The sequence below is a fragment of the Neodiprion virginianus genome, chromosome 5 (genome assembly GCF_021901495.1).
Source record: "Neodiprion virginianus isolate iyNeoVirg1 chromosome 5, iyNeoVirg1.1, whole genome shotgun sequence".
Lineage (NCBI taxonomy): Eukaryota > Metazoa > Arthropoda > Insecta > Hymenoptera > Diprionidae > Neodiprion > Neodiprion virginianus.
Genome location: NC_060881.1, coordinates 25,853,656 through 25,860,415, shown reverse-complemented (window position 1 = coordinate 25,860,415; position 6,760 = coordinate 25,853,656).

The window sequence follows — 6,760 nt, the reverse complement described above, 5'->3', positions numbered from 1 at the left end:
CGCTTGAAAAAAAAAAAAACTGCGCGCAATGTGAGAAATTTTCAGTTCCGGTTACCGATCAGTTTTCAACTATTTGTCACTTTTTCGCCTGACCGTTGCGAAAATTTAACGCTCGCGCAACGATAAATTGACGTCAAAGGCTTGTTTGATTGGAAACAATAGAGTAAACCGCGCAAACTGATTTTGCTTTGCAATTACCAAAAAAGGATCGACAATAGCGCAAAATGTTTACGCGTACCTCGTTTGTCGTAATTCCAACGATATTCAAACAGTTTTTTTCAACGATACCCGTTTTACACAATTTTTCTAGTTACTGTAACAAATGAAATTTTTCTCACTGTGCTCATATCAATTCATATTTTATCACTTCTAATTAATTTTTACATGAAAATCCTTTCAGGATATGTTTCTCTTGTTTCTTTCTCTCGCCAATCCTTGTAATAAAATAAATCTTGAATTTTCAATCCAATTGCAAATACTGTTTTCAGAGCGGAAAAAAATTAAACGACTAGTTTGCACTCAATCAGAGATCATTGTTCTTAATTTTACGTAACTCACATCCAGGTATAATTGAAACAAAAAAAAGAAAATATACAGCAAAAACGTCATCGTGGTCATCGGTTATTTAGCAATGTTAAAAATATCATGTTTCTCGAGTCTAAGCATGAAATAAAATCGGGCTCAACCATTCGCAACTTCCGAAATCGTTTTTTGTAATAACAATGTATACGGAAATAAGGCTTAAAAGCTAACCTGCGCTCTTGTACAAATACATTTCTATAAAAAATAAAAACAATCAACTCCATTAAATATCCGATGCAGACCCTGCCGATTTTTTTATACGTATAGAATCTTTTTTGATGTATATATATATAAAAAAAAAAAAAAAAAAAAAAAACCACCAGCACGACGTGCGAAGCCTAAAAATTTTCAAATTACGTAAAAAAAAATTTGCAACTTTTTTCTGTTGCCGATTAAAAGTCAATGATTTCATGGATGTGTGCGTGTGTGTGTGCGTGTGCTTTTTTTAATCCTTAATTTCAGCGCAAAAAAAAAAAAATAACCCCCCCTCCCCAGACAAATCTTTCGAAAATGCGACATTGTGACATCACGTAAAAAGAAACCGAAGGTTGGGGGGATATCTTCGAGGAAACAACCAACGCGTTTTCAGCGATAATAAAAAGATTTACGCCCGTGCGGTTTTAAGATCCGTCAATACGCGAACGCGAGTGGGGGGCAAGTCGGCGAAGGAAATACAGCACGATAATATATATGGCTCGATCCATACAGTGAAGATACAGTCGGCGCAAGACGTTCAACCGTATCGTTTCGCATGGATTGACAAAAGTAGAGAGAAAAAATAAATAATTGAATAAAAGAAACAACATATTCGTGCCAAAGTCGCACAAGTCTCCTCCATTTTGTAACAAAAGTAAAACCGTGAGAACTGGATCAGAGTTTTCATCTTTTCTCCAAATTGAAAACACATAAAAATCAAAATATCTCATCGACAACCGCGAGTGGATAGAAAGTCGCAAGTAACAATTGCGTACGTGTATAAATAAATCGATAGATTTTGTTTTTTGAAAGAAAAAAAATAAACAAAATCAAACAAATACACAAATAAATAATATAAAGAAAACCAGGCACAACTTCGACAAGAAAATGACGCCGTCAACCAAAACTTTCACCAATCTGACGATTGCTCTGGTAATTTTTGCCGTAATTTACACCGAATCAGCGAATGTCGGATCGCCGATTGGAAATAAGGACGGCGAGTTGAGCCAACCGAATCCGACGCCAACGCCGAGCCCCGAATCGTTGGAAATTGGAAATAAATGCCTCAGACTTGCCGAAACAGGAGCGAAAAGTCCTCCTTGCAATCAGTCGTTGCTCAAGAACATGGAGATCCAATTGGCTTTAAATGCACGTTGCCACCTATACTTCGACGTCGAATTCGTGAACAACGTCTACATCTTATTAATCAAACCAAACAACAGTGCGCAAAATTCTTAAGACTTGGCCGTTGTTTGAAATATCGCAACTACTTCTTCACCCGTGTAATCAATCCACCTGTAAGCTCAAACTTTTACAATGTTACATATAAATTACCTGAAACGGTGTGAGAGTGTTATTTAAATATATTTATTGTTTGTATTACACGAGCGAACGTAGTAGCGTAGACAATTGATAATAATCGATCTTAGATTAAACCGAATCGAGTATAATCGATGATTTTTCCAAACACTTGGTTATCATTTTTTTTACTTCCATGAACGATGCGATGCAATGTACTGTATTATTGCGATTAAAGTATCGATTATTATCATCGTCTTACTTTTACGAATCACCCATTTGCTTTAAACGACATGTCAAACATCTCTATTATTATTACCGTTATCATTCATATTATTTATATTAATTTATTCGCATTATTTAATTTTCCAATCAACACACTGTCGGAGAACTGAAATTTCTCTACACAAAAAATTAATTTCAAAGGTCATCATGGTCATATCAACCTCATTTCTTTTCTCAAGACATTACAAGTTTACCAATAATTTAAGATCAATGTAGTAAAAATAAAATGTAACGTTTTACGTAAACGACAAGTATTATAATATAAGTAAACTCTACTCAATTGTATAGATTATTCATTAAAATTAAGTGAAAATTAACTTTACCGTATAATTTTATGATTAAGAATAATAACCCAGAACGCAACAAAAATCTTTGTAATTGAAGGACGAAAAAAAAATATAACATACATACATATATATATATATCGTCTATAAACATTCAATCCATTTCCTCGACCTCCTTTTCGCTAAATATTGGACGACAAACCTTTTTGAAACTTGGACTTGTTCCAAAAACTATTTATAAGGTACATGAAATCGAAGTAATGAGATTATATACTTATTGAATTTCACGATTTATAGAACTAGCTGCATATTATATATGACGAATAATAAAACTTGTACCGCTAGAAATAATGGAAAGAACTTGGTATCTTTAGAAAAACTAATGTAGTATCCTTCTGAATCGATTTAGGAATGGCAAAGTCGACTCTGACTTTGGTCAAAAACGGACTTTTCGTTGAAAATAGTCGATTGGTCGAAATCCGTCTTTCACGCTTCAAGCCGAGCTTTAAATGATGACTTTTCAACTTTTTTCAACTAATTTTAAATTTAACATCCGACGGTAAGGTGGTAAATAATTGATAACTCAAGTTCTTTTTCTTAGAACCCATTATCCCAAACTATAACCAACAGGAATGCTGTCTTTAAAAATGTTATTTCGCATTTGGTAATTTTCAACAAGATGATTGATTTACAGCACCTTAAGCAACATCTTTCATTTACGATCGATAGGAATATTCAAAAAATCAACCTAAATCGAATTGTCGATTTTCAGAGACGATTAATCGATCTCGCAATTTGAAAGGTTTCGATCATTCGTTCAATTATTCTCAAGCCAGCATTTTAGACGTGGAACCATTGTATTACAATAGGTTATTGTTAGAAATGTGCAATATTGTTGCACATCCCGATTCTGTCAATCCAAGACAAGATGATCAAATGTGTTCTATTGTCTAAACCAAAAAAACTGTCGTTGGGTGTTTTTATTGAATTACCAAACAGGATGAATGCTCGGGAGTTTCGTATCGCTGTTGTTGTGTTCTTTTAAAAATGAACTTTATGAGTTTTATTCGTTTATTCTAACGCGCATTCGTTATTATATTAGTTGATTCTTTTTCTTCGTGATTTGAAAGTGTCGGTTCATCGTCAGGTAATTCCTCTAATGTATATTAGCACAACATTCCTTCTTATTACCTAAACTTTTCACATTTAACCTCGTTATAACTGACGTTGTACATTATTTTTAAATTTTCTGTTCGTGACAGATGTTCTGAAATAAAATTGTTCCGAGGAGGGTCCCCATCCGGGCTGAAACGTTAACACAAAAAAAGTGTTTTTTGTTTATGACCCTCATATCCAAGAATAATATTACTCAACAATATCTGATATTTGATTTTCCTTGAACTGCACGAATTTCTCAACATTACGAATACTTTTCGTCGCGATACTTTTTATTTTAAACAAATATAAACAGTTTTTTCTCACACGGTACGATAAAAATTTTCATACGAAACAACCGTGGCATTTGTTTCGAAAATTTGATATTTATATAAGGACAGATCCGAATAATAGAAAGCCAAGAAATCACCGAACAAGACCAAGACAAAGCTTAACAGACCAAGAAAAGTCCAAGGCGAAAATGAGAATAGAGAATTTTCCGTGTAGGTATTTGTACGGATAGTTCTGCACTGTTGGACATGCGGTGTTGAATCGAACACTGAAAATATTCTACAGAAGTCCACGCTATTTCGGTGTTGATTTTAAGACCAGTTAATGTGAAGAATCGAAGGATTTACACCGATGATGTTTAATTTTACACTTATCGGTGTGAACTTTTACGGACATGGTAAATTTTACGACAGTGCGAATCATTGAAAACTCCACGGAAAAATATATTTCAAATTATGAGCTTTTTCTTATACATTTTTCAAGATTAACGCTTCGAGCGGCGGGGATAATTTTTGTTTGATTAACAAAAATGAGTAGAGTAAAGAATTAAAAAATATCGCAGCCAGACTTTACAGTGCGTCATGACAGGGTTTGTAAGATTTTTGTGTCATGCTTGAGGAATTTCAGCAACGCCGAATAAAATGGTCGGAGGGATGTAAATGTAATTAATTCGCACAACAGAAATTTAAAATTAGCACGATTGTATTTTATATGCATTCCAAAATATACAGTTTATTCATTTCTTATTTTTTTCTCCTCAGCTTCTAGGTACATTCGCAATTCTCTCGGTACATTTGCTTCGTTTACGTGAAATTCCAGTCCCATGTTTTAAATACATACGCCGTACACGTGATTTCGAAAGTCGCTGCAATTCAATCGCGATTTAAAGCTGATACGTGAAGTCTATACAAGATATACTAATATTACATATATTTTGTTCATACAAACTGGCGCTTAATAACTATACGATTGTTAAAATTTCACAATTCCGCTCGACAATCGTTGTCGATGTATACTTTATTAGTTACTGAAATCACTGAGATCAAACAAGCATTTGAGCATTCATTATTACTATACTTACAACTATACATTTATTATCTATTTTTGCACTTTACTAATACTGACAGTTTGACGATTTTGGCATTTAATTTCAAAGCGATGGAATGATTTTTTTCCGTCGACATACAAACAACGAACATTTGCACGAACCGTGCTGTTAAACAATTGAATGAATAAATAAATAAATAACGAATGACCGAACATGCCAATAAATAGTTGAATAAATAACGTTGTCGCAAGCGGCAGATGAAGTAATAAATACTTCCCATAAATACGAATCGAGACAAAGTCAAGTTTGACGCGATTGGAAGCTTTGATGGGAATTGAGGACATCCAAGATGGGCAGGCAGATTCGACGTTTCTTCTCGGCAAGACGATTCGACAGTCGTCTCCGTCGTCCTCCTTTTTGTCCCTTTCGATTATTCCAACGCGAGTCTCGCACGGTCTTCTCGGCATCTTCTAAGTCAGTATCGTCAATTCGCCGACCCGATAAATGTACACTCGTTCATCGTGTGCGGACTGATCCCATATTGCTACGTACGCCTCGTCCTCACAGTATGTCAAAATGTTCGGTTTCAAAGTCTTCGTTTCGAACGAACACACTTTCGACAAATTATTCTTTTGTTCAAGATAAGATCTAGGCACAGACACAGCAGGCTTGCAGCTCGATCGAATTGCGAGAGTGGCGAACACCAGCGTGATTACGAGGATGGTTTTCGGGCTAGCCATTTTCATCCGAAATCCCTGAGAGGTTCGCGCCGGATGCTCGAATTCCTTCGCTCGATATTCTTGATTATTCTCTTCACGAGCTTTTCGAGCTGACTGTTCGGGATATCGACTGTCGGCTTCTCGTCTACGATCGCCTCGTTCGAACTCCTTGTTCGAAACTGATGTCTAGCCTGTTTTTCCCGCCGGTTTTATCCACCGGCCACGTGCGGAAGCCCCACTCCTGTCTTTGAACACGTGCCGCGGCTGCACGATTGTGGTTGCGACTTGACAAACCAACTGCGTCACTGCCGCCCGAAGTCTTAGTTGTAAGATCGTATGCGTCACTTGTGACACGTCGATCGACTTTCCTCGTTTTACGGGACTTAGTCGAGGAAATAAAGCACTAAAAACGGCCCAACTGTCGATTTTTTGAGCAGTAAGACGGATTTTAATGCGGTTTTTTGCATTCGATTCGTAAGAGCGCCTACAAACTTTGTGAACTAAATTGATTAATTAATTTTTTGAAAATGCATTATGGCACTAATAATATGCATTTTGCAAGTGCACTTCCAAGAGACACTAAATAAAAAATTTGCTACTCGGGGGTTTTTGGGGTCGCTGAACACGAATATCGCCACGGCAACCGTCTCCGAGGTACCTGGTGCCCAGGGTGAACGTTTCAACGTCTCTTTCTGGAATTATCTTGAGTATTATCATTTTTATCTCAATTAAAGTATATTGTTCTTAATTCAATCACAAATTCGATCACAATTTTCGCCAAAACTCTAGGAGAAGACGTTGATACTGTCCACCCTGGGCACCAGGTACCTCGGAGACGGTTGCCGTGGCGATATTCGTGTTCAGCGACCCCAAAAACCCCCGAGTAGCAAATTTTTTATTTA